Source organism: Lontra canadensis, unplaced genomic scaffold (assembly GCF_010015895.1).
Source record: "Lontra canadensis isolate GAN:19392208 unplaced genomic scaffold, GSC_riverotter_1.0 scaffold73, whole genome shotgun sequence".
Classification (NCBI taxonomy): domain Eukaryota; kingdom Metazoa; phylum Chordata; class Mammalia; order Carnivora; family Mustelidae; genus Lontra; species Lontra canadensis.
In genome coordinates this window covers 4,437,828-4,457,500 of record NW_022631067.1, presented here as the reverse complement: position 1 = coordinate 4,457,500, position 19,673 = coordinate 4,437,828, and the positions used below count along the sequence as shown (strand labels likewise).

Below are 19,673 nucleotides of genomic sequence, written 5' to 3'. Positions count from 1 at the left end.
TCAGGGCTCCATGTGGAAACAGCCATGTCTTGATCCTGAGCCTAAAATTCAGTGGGCTGTGGTCACTACTTCAAAAATTTCATCCAAAAAAAAAAAAAATCATCAGTGTAGATCCTCCAAATATCTAAACTTCAAAGTCTACTTTAGTTTGTCCTATAATTATGATAGTCTCCAACAGATGTCAGAGTTATCCAAGACATTCTCTTGATTATTTCTGTTGTTGGGAGCTACCTGAAATTCAGGGGTTATGGTCTGACATCTCATGAGCCATTCAAGACTTGCATTGTAAGTATCCGTGAGGTCCAAGGTCGACCGTATATGTGCTACAGCTCTTGTACACCTAATGCTTTAAAGGTCAAAGAGTTGTTTAACATTATTCATGCACAGTAAATTATCCACAGATCTACAGAATCGTAATTCTAGTTCACCAATCAAGAAAAGCTCTACACTTAAAGATATTTTTTCATAATTATTTATAACTGGGCTTTAATTTCTGAAATAGAGTTACCATGGTATCACAGGTAAGACTTACCATGGTCTCACAGAATCTCTTACCCAGTGATCCTCCTAATTGTTTTCAAGCAATTATCCAATTATTTTTCTCAAAAATACCAGGGTTTACCAGTAGCCTGTCTGAGCATATTAGGAAGGATGGTAGTGGCTGGGGGGGGAAGTCTCAGTAGGACTACTATAAAAGGTCTTCAGACTGCTCTGTTTTCTCTGACTTTGAGGAGTCAATTAAATCTTCAATGACCTAAACTGTCATTTTTTTTTTTCTTCCCTTTTTAAAGAATTTCCTTTTCATTGTGTCTTCTTTGCTTCTGGCAATTCTTTTGTTGGGTTCTTGGTTTTGGCCTAAATTTTCCTTGACTTTTCAAGGTCCTTGCAGTCATTTATCTTCTCACTCCTGAGGAAGAAGGGCACCTGCATTTAACACCTTACATAAAATCACTTCACCTATGTTCTTCCCCCCAAAAGGGGCATAATGTAATTTCAGTTGAAAATGTACTTATAGGGGCACCTTATAGGTACAGTCTGTTGAAAGTCTAACTTTTGGTTTCATCTCAGGTCCTGATCTCAGGGTCATGAGATGGAGCCCTGCCTCAGGCTCTGAGCTCAGTGGGGAGTCTGCCTGAGGGTCCCCCTCTGCCTCTGCCCCTCCCTGCTCATTTTTTCTCTATCTCTCAAATAAACAAATAAATCTTTAAAAGAAAGAAAATGTACTTATAACAAACATAATATTTTATCTTACAGTTTAGATTTGTACTGTTAGTGATTAAAGCTAAAAAAATCTAAGCAAATTATAAAACCAATACAAATGTTAACTTTACTTTTTGGATGTTTCCAAATCCCAAATTTCTAGACTGTTTTGAGATTATATTTATTATGAAGTTTTTATTAGTATATGATAAGCATTTGAATTTTGATTTCTAAAATGTTTTGCAATTGAACATATAAATAGATGTTAGGTCTGTAAGTTATGATTGCAATCAATATATAACACTTAATGACTATCAAATAGATTTGAAGCCATCATATCTACCTATTATCTATCTCCCTAAATATAGAGACATAAAATATATACATGTATATACATAATCAACCTGAAATATAAGTTCTGTGAGGAATTTGTGGAATTATATGAAATGTTATATGAAAAAAAAACTCTTATTAACAAAGAAGTAAATATAACAGCAAAGAATAAGTTAATTAATCTGAAATCCACAGCATCATTCACAGTGACCTTTCCTAAAATATACTGAATAAAGAAAGAAACTCTGCACTGAAATGACGGTAGGAAACAGTAATTAGATCTCTTCTTGGGTCAGAGTGTTGCATACTAGCACATTAAAATAAAAGCTCTGAAAAGCTTGGGTCCTATGTAAGAGAACCTCCAGTTAACAACCCCTGAAAGCCACATTCTATGGAACACACTGCTTAAAAATGCAGTATTTGGGGGCCAGGGTGGCTCAGTGGGTTAAGCCTCTGCCTTCGGCTCAGGTCATGATCTCAGGGTCTTGGAATCTAGTCCTGCATCGGGCTCTCGGCTCAGTGGGGAGCCTGCTTCCTCCTCTGCCTGCCTCTCTGCCTCCTTGTGATCTCTGTCTCTCTGTCTCTGTCAAGATTTAAAATAAAATCTTAAAAAAAAACTAAAAATGCAGTATTTGAAAATTATATGCAAACTCTCTACCATTTATGATTGTTTCCAATTAAAAATTAATGTTTAGATTTTATGGAACAGAACATTGCAGGATAGATCTTTATTACTTCTTACATTAAAAAGAGGTTTCTTACATCTTATATTTGCTTTATTTAATGAACATTAAATGAATACCGAGAATGTACTTTACTAAGCACAAGTAATTTAGGATGAATAATTTTCCGCTCTTACTTTACTTTACTCATTTTACTTTACTAATAAAGTGAAAGCACTGGTTCTTAATCAAGGTAAACAGCATACTGACTATGTGTCTACAGAAGGTACTGATTTGCAATACATGTTTTATTCAGATCTTTGACATATTCAAGCTTGGTCATATTCCACTGTGATGGATTATTTTCAATCTTCTTAACAGAAATCGGAGGCGAAAACAAAGACAGTGTTAGAATATGGGAACCTGGCTTACAATACGTGACAGCCCACAGTTCAGGATTATAGATCACACTCATTGAATAAGCTACGTAAAAAATAATGTTGAGGAGCCACTGGGTGGCTCAGTGGGTTGAGTGTCCGACTCTTGGTTTTGGCTCCGGTTGTGATCCCAGGGTCATAAGATCGAGCCCTCCACACTCAGCAGGGAGTCTGTTTCAGAGTCTCTCTCTCCCTCTCCCTCGCCCCTCTCCACCCCCTCTCTTAAAATGAATAAATGAATACTAATAAGGTTGAATACAGAATGCCATTTTTGTTTAAAGCTATTTTATGTTTATAGTTATAAGTTACTAATAGAATAATCTTGTGATTACTCTGCCATGGGGTGAACAAAATAAGAATCTTATAAAATAATCTCAAGGGGTTGTTATTTTCTTCTTTTTCTAATCATATATCTCTATTTCTGCACAAATTTTCTAAAATGAAACAAAACAAAAAATTATCCTACAAAACTTTTCTCCCTTATTTAATAAAAATACATTTGCATGTTTGTGTTTGAGTTTTGACTTCTTCATCATTTAAAAATAAGAATTAATATCGCAATTTTGTGTGAGTTTAGGATCAATGATGTTGTAAGGGTCCCTTTATGTGTTCAATCCTGCTAAAAATAGTTTTTCCCCTTAAATGATCAATTTCAAGTATTTTTAGGAGTTCGTTATTAAATTAATTACTTAATTAAGTCAGCCTGTTACGCTTCTACTCATCAACCATTAATTGAGTGTCTACTATGCTACTGATACCAAGCTAGAATATCTACCTCCTAATGAATGCGAGAAGAGCAGCCACTTAATTCTATCGCTTCTCTTGACATTTCCAATGTACTGAAGAAGGCTGGCTGCAGAAGCAGAAATTCTGAGTCAGTCTAAACGTGTGCATTTTTCTTTATGTGCATGCATGTGTTGCAGAGCATTTTACAAATGGTTTGCAGATCCTCGCGGTGGCTCCTTACTAGGGAGCTCACAACAGATTCAATGGACTTTTAATTCACGTAGGAAAATCAAGACCATAAGACATCATCACTGGATTCCAAAACAGTTGGAACATTTATTTTGTTCTGGCATTTCTTTCCAAATTAGGAAGACAAAACCCTTAAAAAAAATAGTCACAGATTTTACAGAAATTCTATGTTCAGCTCGCTATTCCTGACTAGATGAACTACTTAGGCCAATTACAACCTCTCTGAGTCTAGAATTTCCAGCAGTAGAATGGAGTTAAAAATACCTATGACCTAACACACAATGTGTCCCTTTGGTTGTGACTTCCCTATTATTTACTAATCCATCCAGCAGGTATTTATTGAATTTCTACTGTGTGTGAGGCTTTGGTGCTGGGCAGTGGGGATGAGAGTGTTGGGAAAACAGTCCTGTTTCTGCACCCACACAGCTGAAGGGAACAGATCGCTATTAAATTAGCCAGGTTCTGAAGAAGCCAAACATTTCCTTCAAGGACCAGGAAGAAATCCCAATTTTTATGGACCTTGTTTCTGGACTGAGGAGGGATCTTTCCTCCCTGCATACAGCCTCATACACTATGTCCCAGAGACTACATCATACTGGATTACTGATGCGAATTCCTGTGCCTCCCTTTGGGTTATCATGTCATTTGGGTGAGAAAAACAAGTTTTATTCTAAGTTAGACAACATTTTAGATGCTCTAACATGTCATCTCGCTCTCTCTTTGAAACAGTATGAGAAAGCATGTCCACCATTTCAAAAGCAAGGGAACCACAGTCTGGGGAGGCCGAGTCTATCTTGGGGGAGTAGAAAGTGACCGAGCAAGTTGGCTGTGATGCACCTTGCCTGGAACAGCTCAGTGGTGATGTCTCAGTAACACTGACACAGTAAAACTGTCCTAACGTGACAGTTGACCTTGTTTCTCTCACATGCACAACTCGCTGGGCTCAGCAGCCAGAGGGAAGAAGTGCCATGGCCCATCAGCTGTAGCTTCGAAGGCAGTTGAGAGAGAACCAAACAAATGTACAAACTGACCTAAATCTGGGGCAAAGTCTTTCTTTGCTTAAATCCTTAGTATCAGTAGAAACCTGGAGCTTGTGCAAATCAGCAGGATGCAAGGCAACAGAGGGCAGTGGTGAGCTATCTGGGCTGTGGAGCCAGACGGGGTGTGGGTGCTGGTTCTGTCGCCACCCTACCCCCAGCTGAGCGAGCCTCTGTTCCTCCGCTCCTCTTCTGGAAGAGGAGGTTTGTGATCAAACCTATGTCAGAGGGTGGTAGGAACCATTAAAGAGAAAGTGCCAATAAACGGTGCTGGCACATGGTAAGCTTCTAGCAATGACGGTAACACGGTCTTTAACGGGCAAAGAACAGGTCACAGGTACAAAGGAGAATCACATCCTGGTAAGTGCCATCACCAAGTTGTAGTCAAGTCGACGCACGAGCTCTTAGAGTGCCTCACGTCTTCATTTATTAATCCACCTATTACATGAATTTCATGAGCATTTTTTGAGGACTCACTGTATACCAGGAACCCTGACAGATCTTAGTGAAACAAAGCTGAGTAGGAAACACTTTCTTTAGGACATAACAGATTTTAGAACAAGCAAAAATGTGAATGCGTATTTGGAAAATGCTTGAAATGCCTTTGACGTAAGTGCCAAAATATATGAGAAAAAAAAATTTCAAATTCAGTGGTAGTCCAATAAAAATAGCTAATATTTACTGAGGTCTTTCTGTTTGTGGCAACTGGTCTAACACTTCATATAAGGTATCTTGGGCAATCGTCCCAGCATCCTTCTAAGAAAGCTAGTATTAGTGTGCCCATTTTACAGATAAGGAGACTAAGGTTAAAAGACAATGTCAGATTCGCCCTAGCCACATAGCTTGTAACAGGTGCAGCCGGAAGTCGGCCTCCTGAGCTCTGTCCCTGGAGGAGAGCAGCGAAGGAGGGGAGACGGAGCCACCAGTGCCTTTCAAGGACAGAACTTTAATTTTACGGATGTTCTTAGAGGAAAGGACGCAAAAGAGACCTCAAAGAAACTGGAGAAAATAAACTTCAAAAAACTAGTCACATTTTCCATGGATTTTTATGTAACAGACTGCTAAAAATTGGTAAACATATTTTTACAACACATTCCCCAAAAATGGCCCTCATGCCTGTGAATGACATTGTGCTCACTTTTTAATCTAGCTTAGATTACTCTTCTGATTCGTTTGCTGGCGAATCAGGAATGTAATTTGATAAAACAGATATAAATTGCACATTTTTTTAAGTTTTAAAGAATTGCGTCTGAAACCAGAAATGAAGGAGACCTACATAAATAAAAGAACTTGCTGCAAACACCCAGGGCTCGTGGGGTGGCTGCATATTTAACACGAACAGGAGTGAACTAGGACACCTGGCTGCCAGACTCCCCTGCGGACCTTGGCTGCGGGAACAGAAACACAGGACTCGGAACAAAGGAAACATCTGTCTCCCTCTGTTCCTCGGTGTGCGGAGTGTATTTGGAGCATCCTGTTTAAATCTGGGCACCACGTTTCAGGAAGGAACTTAATTAGAGTGTGCCCCGAGGAGGAGAATCAGCAAAGTAGAAAGCGAAGGTGATACCACGTGAGGAGCGGGTGGAGGAAACAGGAACATGGGACCTGAGGGGGTGACGGCCCAGCTCACACCTGGAAAGACCTGAAGGAAGAGGGACCACCACAGGGATGCCTCTTGAGTCCAGGCCAGAATCCTTGGCTGGAGGTTTGATGAAGGCGGACTTCAAGCCAGGGCTAAGATAGGAACGGGGCCATCTCAGTGAAAGAGTGAACGCCCTACTTCTAGAAGGGTCCAAGCAGAAGTTTTATGTATGGACAGGAGGTGGAGGCCATAAACCCTAAAATCCTTCCCAGCTGTTGCTCAATGCTCTTATTCCTCCTGCCCCTCATTGTCCAGTGCGTGCATCCCCAGTCAGCATCCTCCTCTCAGGGACTCTTACTCAACAGTCAATGGCTCTCAACAGCTTCTGCTCTTGGAGACAACCATCACCTCCTAAGTCTATGTTTTTATCCACAAACTCTGATTTTTCCAGTACCAAACATTTTTACTAAAAAAAAGTATTACTATTCAACTGCTCTTAACCTTTTTTTAAAAGATTTTATTTATTTGTTTGAGAGACAGAGACAGAGCATGAGCACGGGGAAGGAGGCAGAGGGAGAGGGGGAAGACAACTCCCTGCTGTGCAGGAAGCCCGATGCAGGGCTCGATTCCAGGACCCTGACATCATGACCTGAGCCAAAATCAAGAGTTGGAAGCTTAACCGACCAAGCCACCCAGGTGCCCCTTAACTATTCTTAATCTTACATTCTTTATACTCAAAGTGTTATCAAGTTCTTTCTTCCTTAGGTCAATAAGATTTGGATGAACGTCACTATTTCATATTTAGAATATTTAGGCTGAATTACGATAGAGAGATGCAATATTTTCAAATCTCTATGTTTTTTCATGCATAAATCTCACTGACCTTCTTGCAAGTCTCTGCTGTATATTTCATCATCTCATCATGTTGATCTAAATGAGGATAAACATCTTCATACCAGCATTGTTATAGAACTAATTCAAATATCTGAGTTTGTGATTTCTTCCTAGGCAATTTCAACCCTGCCAATTGCTGTTCTGAACTAGAGAAGCCCATCTCTGATAACACCTTCGTAACTATATGTGGGATGGCATCATATCTTCAAGTAATTCTCTTTTTTTAATATTTTTTAAAGATTCATTTACTTATCTTAGGGAGAGAAAGCACGAACAGGAGGGGCAGAGGGAGAGGGAGAGAGAGATTCTGGAGCAGAATCCTTGCTGAGCTGGGCATCTGACATAGGCTCTATCTGACAACCCTGAGATCGTGGCCCAGGCGGAAACCAAGAGTTGGGTGATTAACCTACTGGGCCACGCAGACACTCCTCTTCAAGTAATTTTCATTTCCATATTTCACTGAGGGAACATACAGTTACAGACCAGAGACTTCATAATCTCCGATTCACACATATAATAATATTGTATCCAAATCACATTCAGTGGCTTTCAAACATTGGTATGTTTCCACGTGCCCTTCCGAGCAGAGTGAGCAGAGGGAAGGAGTCGTGTCCTAATTTGCTCCCTGGACATGCCCATCCCTTCTCACATTTTCTCAGCCAAACCATCCATAGCTGGTGAAAGAACATCGTTTCTACACATGACCAAAGCTAGCGCTCTACTGCTCTGTCTTCCAGACTAGGCTTTACATTAGTATTTTCATACAGTAAGCTAAGATCTCCGGTGATTTAATTAGTCCTGTCAAGCTGTCTTTTGAATTTCTTCTCTTATTCTCTTTCAACTTTCTCCTAAAACCTCAAGTAAATTCCTTTGACTTAGGAATTAAATACCAACAATTTAATATTTCCTTTCCATGCCATGCTGAGGACTTGAAGTTGGACACCCTCTTCTATAACATTTAAAGATGATACATGGTCTGGAAAACAAAATTGTATTTATTAAAATGAATACCAATTTTTTTCTATTTTCATACAAAATGTGCTAGTATTACTTTGTTCTCTATATTCAAAATATGTATTTTTTCCCTAAATTTATAATTGTTATTGCTGCTGTGGTTATTGGAGCAGCATTTGGCCCTTGGTACTCCTTTATACAAATTGTTGTTCTTAAATTTTAAAAAACTGGCAGTTAGCCAATCACAGGCTTTGCTTACTACTCACAACCTTTTAACTATATTTTGTTTTCTTTCTTCATTTTTTCCTCTTAATTTCCATATTTTTTACTCTCCACTTATCTAAATACTTCAACTTTTATTTTTTTCTTTTGTTTTTTTTTTAAATATTTTATTTATTTATTTGAAAGAGAGAGAGAGAGAGCATGAGCAGGGGGAAGAGGGAGAGAGCCCAATGTGGGGCTTGATCCCAGAACCCTGGAATCATGACCTGAGCCAAAGGCAGACACCTGGCTGACTGAGTCACCCAGGTGTCCCTATTCGAGTTTTTTTTCTGTTGTTCAAAGTTTTGGCTTACTCCAACACTACCATCTAGCACAAAATTTCCCTGCCATAGAGGATAGTCCTGACTCTACTTTCGAGTTCTTGATTTATAATATGAGAGTGATAAAAATAATAGTTATTTCTCAGAAGTGTGGAAAGTATCAAATGAGTTCATGTATTTGAAAACAGTATAAATTTCTGAAAAACGCTATGCAAGGATGACTCTTACTATGTAACCATTTTACATGGGCCCCAAACTGACATTAAAAGCCTCATGTGGAAAGATATTTTTGCCCATGGATTGGAAAGGTTAATATTGTTAAATTAGCCACACTATCACAAGCTATCTACAGATTCAAAGCAATCCCTATTAAAACTCCAATGGCATTCTACACAGAAATAGAACAAGCAGTCCTAAGTTGTATGGAACCTCAAAAGACCTCAAAGAACCAAAGCACAAGCATGTTTGGGAAAAGAACAAGCTGACAACTGTATACTTCCTGATCCCCAATTATATTTACAAAGTTATAGTAATCAAAACAGGATGGTACTGGCATAAAAGTAAACACATAGATTAACAGAACAGAATTGAGAGCTCAGAAATAAACCCATGCCTATATGGTCAACTAATATTTGACCAGGGAGCCAAGAACAATTATTGAAGAAAGGAAAGTCTTCTTGAGAAATGGTGTAGGGAAAACCAGATGGTCACATGTAAAAGAATGAAACCAGAACCCCATCTTACACTAATCACAAAATTAGCTGAAACTGGTTAAGGATTCAAACCTTAAGACCTAAAACCATAAACTCCTGGAAGAAAATATAAGAAAAAATCTCCTCGATACTGGGTTTGGCAATGGTTGAACATGACACCAAAAGCAAAAGTAATAAAAGCAAAAATCACTAAGTGGGATTATATCAAACTAAAAAGCTTCCACATAGCAAATAAAAGAGAAGAAAACAGAATAAAAAGGTAACACATGGAATGGGAGAAATAACTTGCAAATCAGATGTCTAATAAGGGCCAATCTCCAAAATATATAAAGAACTCATACAATATAACAGAAAAAAACAAATAATCCAATGGAAAAAAATAGTCAAAGGACATGAATAGACATATTTCCAAAGAAGACACAGAAATAGTGAACAAATACATGAAAAGATACTCAACATGACTCATCATAAAATAAATGCAAATCAAAACCATGAGGAGCTGCTGCTTGGTACCTTTCAGGATGGCTAGTATCAAAAAAGACAAGAGATAAATCCTGGTGAAGAGATGAGGAAACGAGAACATTGTGCACTGTTGGCAGAAACATAAACTCATATAGTCACTATAGTAAACGGTATGGAGTTTCCTCCAAATATTAAAACAGACCTACCATATGATCTGGCAATTCCATCTCTGTGTGTTTAGCCAAAGGAAATAAAACTACTCTCTCGTTGAGAGAGCACCATTATTCACAATAACCAAGACATGGAAACGTAAGTGTCCACTGGCAGATATGGATACAGGAAAAAAAAAAAAAAAGTGATATATTCCACACAGTGGAGTATTATTCAGCCGTAAGAAAGAAGGAAATCCTACCACTGGCAGCAACAATGATGAACCTTGAGAGCACTGTGTTAGGTGAAATATATCAAGACAAAAAAAAAGACAAATACTGTATGACCTCCCTTTCATGTGGAATCTGAAAAAGCCAAACTCATAGACAGGGAAAGCAGACTGGTGGTTGCTGGGGGTTGGGGGTTGAGGAAATGAGAAGATGTTCCTCAAAGGATACGAACTTCCAGGTGTAAGAGGAGTACACTCTGGAGGTCTAATGTACAGCAGGTAACTACAGTTGTACTTTATTGCATAACTGAAAATTCCTAAGAGAGTAGATCTTCAATGTTCTCACCATAACAACAACGACAACAAAAATGGTAATTCTATGAAGTGAAGGATGCTAACTAAATCTCACTGTGGTCATCATGTTGCAGTATGTAAGTGTATCAAGTCATCACAGTGTCTACCTTAAACTTACACAGTACTACATGTCAACTATATCTTCATAAATCCAGGGGGAAACCCTCTTTTGCAATACCTTCAATGATAGGATATGAGTTCTTAGATGATAAAGAACAGGTTTTATTCATCTTTATATTTCTAGCATTTAGTTTATTGCCCATCACTATGTAGACGTTCATTAACTGAATTACTTAATCAATACTTGCTATGTGTTTTATCAGTTGCATAAACTAGAACTAGCAAAAAAATTTTTTCTCAAATTTATGGTGGATTTGCAACTTACTTTTAACTTGTGCTAATATTATAAATTTCTTCTTATCCATGGGGAAAAATAATCAGTATTGTCTATGCCAATATTGTTATACAAAAGACCTAAATCAATTTGTATATTTTTGGAACAAGAGATGTCTCTACCGAAAAAGAAACCTCATTTTTAAGTCAACTTATCTTTCCCACATTAATCATTCCAATCTAAATCAAGGTGGTATATGAGAGAATATCTACCTGAAGCAGAGACTGTGCGACCCAAGCCTTAAATTTAAAAATCAACACCCGGGTGAAGAAACAGCCTGGGTAATTATTTTTAATCTGATCTAAAGGTTGAATCTTTACAAAACTTGAATTCAGCTCGCCCCAACTTCCACAAGTCAACTCTGTCCCTTTCCTAACTCCAGGTGCTACTTGAATCTGTCCACGTCTGTTCCTGTCACTAATAATATTACATGTTTGAACTGTGTCTTAAGAGTGTGATGTTTGGTCTGATCACTTAAAATTTATCAACAACTCTTGTTAATTGACAGAGGCAGAAATTTTCCAGCTGACTAGATCGTGTCAGAAGTCTACCCTACCCTTCAGCTCTTCCTTACAGCATGTCATCTGGAAGTCTAATTTTTAGTTTGATGCTTCTAAAAGCTCTGTCCTCTGACTGTAATTATTTATTGAATTGAATATTGCCTGCATTAACTGGAACCATTATGTGGACAATTAAGTATATGTGTTTTCATCGTTTTAATACCCTCACGGGCTCAGTAAAATTTGCTGAATGAATAAACCAAACAACTGATTAATCTATGGTCATATCTGTGACTATTTTTCTGCACAATCTTGACTCCTGTGAACCACACACTGGGATTTTTATTTGTTTGTTCACGCCCTGGCAGATGATGAAAATTATAAAGAAGGCCAAGTTAGATTTCTGTGCACCAATTTTATAAGGAAATCTTATGAAAATCTCTTCACTGTTGGAAGTGCTCTAACTCCCTTCTCTCTGGGGCTCAACAACAGAGCTGAGCTCCCAGGAGACTGGCAGGTCACAGAGAGGCAATGCCATACCACCCCTCCCCTGTTCTCTCTTCCCGAGAGCCTTAAACAGATGACATCTGCAGATGGCACATGAGAGGACATGCTACATGGGGCACGAGGAAAACCTGCACAGTTGAGGCTCTACACATTTTCATCTGTTTTAGAAAAGATTTTCATGAAGACATGGCCCACACAACTATTACCCTGTTCTACTCAAGTGATGTATCTCCAAAACAAATTGTGACTTTGAGCAACCAAACCAGGAGAAGCAGCTCTGGAAACTGCATGTTGCTAGTGACCACTGAGACAGGAGCTATCTTAGACTGTTACGCAACAGCAGCACCAAGCCAGAAGATCCATTCCTAGAGTCGGTTTGGGAAGATTTTCCTCAGGAAATCATTCACTCCTGGTTCTCTTATAAAGAATAGAAAACTCAGGTTGTATACAAGTGTCACAGGTGAACCAGTGGAAGGCTTACTCTGACACCGGCAAGGCATAACTCTGACATTACTATGACATTGTTAAGAAGTGTTGCTCCATTGAGATGCAAGTAAGTGTCTATAGTAACTGTTCTCCTGAACAAACTCCTAATGGATTTATTCTGAAGATGGCAGCTCTCAAAACCTACAGAGGCAAAGAATAGTTTTCCTGGATGGACCTCTAGAGAGGTGAGGATCTGACAGGATAGAGATGGTTGGCATAACGTGGGGAGGCTGTGCCTTGGTACCCCTGTACCAAGGGACAGTTGTGGGCAGGATGTAGGGACACCATAAGGGGCAGTATGTAATTCAGGGGCTAGCGGATCCTAGCTTTTCCCACAACCGATACTCAAAGAGACAGCAGGCAGGGGAGGGTGAGAAGGAAAGCGTTTCAGAGGGGTCTCCTTTGGAGATCAAAGGCCTGTTGAGAACCCAGCCAAGGCAAGACAACATCAAGGAGGAGAATTAAGGGACGACCCTAAACATAGCGTCCTCCCTCTCTCTCATCTTCTCCTGAAGCAACCACTTTCCTGGCCCAAATGGTGAAGGAACTCACTAAGATACAGCTAAGAGCAGATGTGACGGGTCCGTCCCCCATGGCAGAGCAGACAATGGCAGGGTGTAGGTCTGCTAGGACAAACAAAGGTCTAGTGTATCTGTCATCTTCTTTTTGGGGTAAGAACACTGGGCTCCAGGGAGACTAACAAAGCTACTGAATAAACAGATACCCTAAAGCATTAATACAATCATGTCTCACAGTTAACCTGTCTCCTCCTATCCTATGGTTACAACTGACCTACAAGGAAAATCTCCCATGCCTTAAACTATTACATATATCTACTATTATTTCTTTATTATTATATTAAGCTCTCATCACTATTTGTTACTAAGGAGTAAAATTTCTTTGAAGCAATTCTATCACATAGCCATACCAGAAAATATTCTTATGCTGATGAGAAGTGCATACATATGCATACACACCAATTATTTTGGCCAATCTGAAACTCGAGCCTTACATTTTTCCAGTAATAGCTACATATGGCAGAAAATATTATCATCACAATTATATGAATGAGAATGTCTAAGTAAGTGGGCTTATTCAAAGACACAAACTTCATTAGATGCTCAAAAGCTTTGCAAATTCCCATGAGTTGAGTCCTGATTATGCTCTTTGTTCCTGTCTGATTCACAGTTTATATGTCTTTAATTTTACAAAAAAAAAAAAAAAAAAAAGACACCAGACCTAATGTCATGTGGCTCGTGGTAAAGGGATTAAAAGTGTTGTCAATGTTTGTACATCTTAGGAGTTTTTGGAAACAGGATTCAGAGCTCTGAATCTGAACTCTGCCTACCTTCCTACAACTACTGTATCACTTACTCTGTGAGTTTGTAAGTAAAATAAAGTATTTCCAAAGTTGGCTCTTTAGAAAAATATTATTACCAGGGTGAAAACTCTTGAAAACTAACATGCACAGCTCACAGACTAAGGAACAAAACCACTGTTCTCAGAATACTCCACTCAAAGTGCTTCGGTTGATGAGATACTCCTAGGAGATAGCACTCATTCTTTTAGACCCAGTAGTTTCATCCATCGCTGTGAATCATGAAACCTGGATTCGTATTTATATTCCTGTCTCCAGATTAGGGGTGCCTCTGCCACAGCTGTGGTCACTAACTGAAGCCAGTAGCTGCTAAATTTGTTCCTGTCAATCGATTGTCCCTATGGGGACCCCAATGTTAGTTCTTTTTTTTTCTTTTTTTAGTAAAATTTCCAATGTTAGTTCTTAAATGCCGGCCTGATCATGATGTTTCCCATTTTCCATCCTTCTATTTGAGCCATTCCATGCCCTGGCCTCATCTCTCTGTTCTCCCTTCACTGGTGACCGTAAGGGGAGTCTTGTGGAAAGAAGGCCCTCCTTTTGTATGCCTTAAACTCACTACCTTCCTGCCTGAAATAGCCCCTCTTGTTTCCTCCTATGGCAGCCCCAATCTGAATTCGCACCCCCACTCTCATCCTCTCTCTTGTTCCTCACCCCGCAATTCCCCAGCTCCACAGAATCCCGGTCACTACTCACCACTGGCCCACTTGCAACATTACCCAAGGAGAGATCTGGAGACCGAGAGCTTTTTGCGGGGTGGGGGGGGGTGTCTCAGCTTCATTAGATGTGGTGACTGGGACATGTCCAACAATCAGTGACTGCATGGTTTTGTTCTGGTTTTTGTCCTTTACGGGAAACATTTGTCAAGTTGTTGAAGGACAGGGAGAGTTGGAGTGCTGGTGAAGAAAAATTCAGAAATTTATGGCAATGACTACAAATGTTGTCCTGGAGGTTGATGATAACAGAAAACAAGTATGTTTAGCCTAGTTAAGTTCATGGAACCTTAATTAAATTGAGGAGACACCCAAGCGTTTGCCACAAAAGGTGTTGGGACTGGAGTGAAGAAACAGGGGTGACGGGGGGCTCTGCTCCCACCGCACTGTTCCCTTGGGTTCCAGGGGAGAGAATCACAGCCTCACGTGAACTGGATGATGGGTAGAAGTCAGGAAATGTTCTGAAACAAAAGGAAGAAACTGTGTGTGCGTGTGTGCGTGAGAGAGAGAGAGAGAATGACCATTCTCTACAATACTATTATGTCTTCACTGTCCACCCTGGAATTGGTTCTGCTGTAAAAACTGTTCAAACGTATGACTTAGGGTATGAATGTAGAGTCAATGTCATGTCAGTGTATTTTACCAAATGAAACGGTCACCCAGTATCATGCAAGATGGAATCTGGAATGTTTTACTCAACCTATTTTTATAATTTCCCCAAACTACGTGAGTGGACACTAAGCGCAGAGCAAGTAATTCCTGATTCTGCTTCTATTAAGAACTATGTTTATGTCAAGATTTTAGTATTAGCACTTCTTAAATCTCATCTTAAAAGTTTCTGCCCATTAACAAGTCACAAGTTTGAATCAGACTTAGTTATTCTGAATCAATTTCTACTGTAAATTTAGGTTATAAAGTCTCTCCCACCTACAGAGCCTATTATAAATTCTGGTATCCAGACATAAATAAACCCACCTCAGCTTAACTATTTTCTTTAGTCTATAAATTGACAATGAATCATTACACATTTTTTTAAATTTAGTCTTTAAAAGTTGCCTGAAATTTTCTGAAGAAATTATATATGAGCCTGAATATGAATTTCATTAACTCATTCTAGTCCCTCTTATTTTCAACTGTGGGAACTAATACCTCCACCGTTCCCAGCAGGGAAGAGAATCTTCACTGTTTTCAAATATGTCCAGAAAAAAAGAGTCAAATATCTTCTTTAAGTAAATTATTCCCACTGTTTATACTTAACTTACAGCCGATTTGTCTGAAGGAAAGGCATTGCACAGCAGCAAATGCCTTATTTCTTGGTGGGAGCCCATGGAAATGAGGATCAGCTACCTGCTACTCTTTCATTTGGTCTGAAAGGTCTTGGTTATGCCACTCCTTTGGTTTCTTGGTTTTTGTTTTTGTTTTTGTTTTTTATACCCAATCTAAAGTGTGGTTGTTTCCCTGTGAGCTTCTGCCCTCTCTCCTCTTGAATAACTGCTGTGTCCTTCTTTACCCCAAACTGTTTTAACTGTTAGACTCCGAAATGGACAGAGACACACAGGATCTGATCATCCTGATTATAAAAGAGAAAGTCTTTTGTTCTCTACCCCGAATGCCAGGAAGGTTTTTTAACTGACAATATTAAATGCTTAACATGAAATATGCCAATATATTTTAAGATCATTTTTTTCAAAACTCCCCTCATCACAAAAAAAAAAAAAAAAAAAAATCCCTACTACAACCTGACATGTATTGCCAGTTTCAACAAGTATTCTTGGAACTTACATAATTGGATTTAAAAAAATCTTACTGTCCCTATTTTCTACCTATGGGACATTAGGAACGATGGCAACTCCATCAGAGGATCACTGGAAGAATTTCATGTCCTGGAAGGCAAAGTTCTATCACAAAGGAAGCACCGAATCATTACTGTACTTACACTCCTTGAGTTATATTTTGAATGCTTATACAATATATTCATGCCTAAAGCTATGATTCAATTGAACCAAATAACTGGTGTAAGTTCTTAAACAGCAGGGGAAAAAATCTCTCCAAACAGGTTCTTCTAACAGTGAAGAGAGGAGAATATCACTGGATTCATCCACTCCCAGTCACCTGATCTCCAGAAAGCGTGAGCAACGAGAGCAAAAAGAAAAAAATCAAACTCAGAGAGACAACGTGAATACAGGCACTCGTTTCACAAGATATTTATCTGCATAACCGAATAATTGCAAAAACAGAGTACATGCTAAGTAAAACAGGCAAAAAGGAGCCAAGGTCATGTTAGAACCACACATCTGCAATTTTTACTCAGAACACAAGGGTAATTAGGAACCGTGCCCGTGTTTCTGGATAAAATAAACTACGGGCAAGCAATATTTAGGTCAATCTGATTTGCTCATTCTCGGGCCAAAAATACGTAAATAAGAAATCAGTACACATCTTGTGGAAGCAAGAGAAAAACCATGAAGCTAGGCAAGGAGGGAAAAGCAAAGGCGTTTACCAGGACTCATCCTTCTGATGTAGTTTGCCCCAGTAGGCCTCCTTCTGCAGAAGCCACACATCGGCACAGAGACGGAAATGACCAGTCCATACCGCTGGGTCAGCGCAGCCTCGGTGTGGCCACACATCCCCGGCCCTTCACCAGGTTGAGGTGTACGAAGATGGAAGAAAGGAACTTTATGTTTTTCTGTATAAAGTCATTATCCTCAAACAAACTCCATATTCAGAAGGTAGAAAGCTCTGTTCTCTTATGATTTTCACCTATCCCTGTGTCTTAGCATAACGCTGAACACACAGCAATTACCACCGTCATTATCCCTAATAACACCAGAGTGCATGGAGCACTTTACATTGTGCAGTTCGTAAACCCAAACTGTCACCATCTAATAATGAATAAAGGCTTAACATACATTTTCAGGACTCCGCTGACCACAACATTCTGGAAAAAAAACATTTTCTTCCTCAATTTTCTTCACAGTAGTCCTGTGCTGAGTCAATGCAAGTGAGGAAAATTCTCCTACATTCTAGAATATTCTCTGTTCTTTCTCTCCTCCTCCCCTTCTTCTGGAGCCTTAAAACCCATCTTGTTTCTTAACAGATCCATGGCTGCCAGCCTCAAAGTGTATCACGATAGTATATTTGTATCTTATTATATTTCTATGCGAACATTTTTTCAAATGTAAAATGTTGATAGTTAAATCATTTTTTCATCAAAACATGTTTTGATGCCAATGTGAAGTATTCCTCCCGTGTGATAATTATATAGACTAATAATCTACCTTACATAAATTTCCCTTTTCAGATTAAAGTCATGATTATTGATTTCCTTTTATTTATCTTACGTACTTTGCTTCTTTAAACTTTTTGAGTCCTATAATAAATTGAGTGCACCTTTTAGTCACATCAAATAGCATCTGCCTTGCTAACATTCATCTTTCCCCTGCTCAGTTGTAGGTTTTAAATTGAATTTTTTTCTAGCTCAATATAATACTTTGTTTTAGTGTTTTGCCTGTATTTAATTTAAAGGATTCCCTTTGACATGACTGTTGTCCACATTTTCTCCTTCTGTTTGATATGAACAAACGCCTGAGATGTGTTTAACCTTCATTCCATCAAGGACGGAGTCAGACGCTGCCTAACTTCTGTGGGCAAGAGAGTGAATGCTCAGGTGAAGAAGGAAATTCAAGACACTTAACACTCAGATTTCATATTTTATACAAAAGCTTCTTCAATCGGCTTATTGTGCTCTTATTATTGTTATTTATTTTATTTTTCTAGATGCTATGAAGTGGGGCTTGCATTCATGCAATTAAATAAGATGAATTTAAAACCAAAGTAATTTCTAATTTACAAATGAAATAACACCCAAGTCTACCTCTCAGCCTCATTTGGACTGAGTTAGAATACTTTGCTCCTTCTCTACGATAATAAACTAGATCTTTGGGGCAAAACCTCGTTGGGTGCTCGAGAATTATCTGTCATCCAACAGAAGAACATTAGTAAAATGAACAAAGGACTCTATACTACCTCCAGCTCCTCAATCGCATTTCAAGGGAACTGGCTTGCATAATTTATTTTGCTGCAGGTTCTGCACAATCGGTCAGTTAAACTGCTTAAACGCACTTAAATACCACTGGCCCTCCCTTACTTTGTCCTCTAGTCTCATATACACATTAACAAGAAAATTAAAGGTACACTCGTAGCATAATATTAAGATATTTGTTAGAGAAGCATTTAGAACTATGTTGTCATTCGCTGACATAGAAATCTGCAGATTCCGGATCATTGGATATAATTATTTCACTGAAATATTCTACACTGCCTCCACGGCTAATTTTCTTTCCTAGATACCCAGGCATGCAAAGCACCATAGTGAGACATCTCCCAGATATTTCAGAAGAGTGGCTGAACTGTACCAAGATGATTCCAATTTGTTTTAAGATATTTGCAAAAATGGTTCTGAAGAGATGAGCAATCACTAAAGGAGGTACCGTTGCAACACAGACAGAGGCGACGCTCAGGTACCATTCTCCCAAGTACAAGGAATTCCAAGAAAATCCAATGAGAGGTAGTAAGAATAATAAGACAGATGGTTTCGGCAGGACCTTGGCAGCTGTCGATAGAAATTATAGATCAGCACCTTCCCCCTTCCTTACAAGTTTTTTTCCCAGAAACTGACTGCAGAAATTAAAATCCTATCAGGGCCAACTAAATATGTGCCCTATATTGCTAACATCATATTCAGTTGGATGTGAACAGATTTTAATTTCACATCCTAATTAACACTGATAGAGAGCAATTTCAAAAATGTTTCACAAGGATGAACCAAGTCTTCTCGGCTCTCTCAAATTGGCCGTGGATATATGCATACACTCAGCTTCCCCCACGCCTGCCTTCTTCCTCCTTCCTCACACGCGCCCTTCCCTGCACTGGTTGAATGAAATCGCTGTGAATTACTCTCTGTCTTTTGAACATTTCCTTGCCTGAATTCTATAACTAACCATGTATCAGCGATCTGAGCAGCCATCTCGTTTGCTTATGTGTTTAGGTGGGAATGTGTTTCAGAAATTAAAAAAAAAAAAAAAACGTCTTCGCAAACGCCTCAATATGGAAAGCTCCTCAATGTCTTTTGGTCTGCGATTAAGGAATTATTTGCTAGACGGCTCCTCTCACAG

General features: G+C 39.0%; 1 protein-coding gene across 1 annotated transcript in view; it reads right to left on the bottom strand.

Moving 5' to 3' along the window:
* The window catches only part of FAM155A (family with sequence similarity 155 member A), a 604,061-nt gene that overhangs the window by 527,054 nt on the left and 57,334 nt on the right, over positions 1-19,673 (bottom strand). The window lies entirely within an intron of this gene.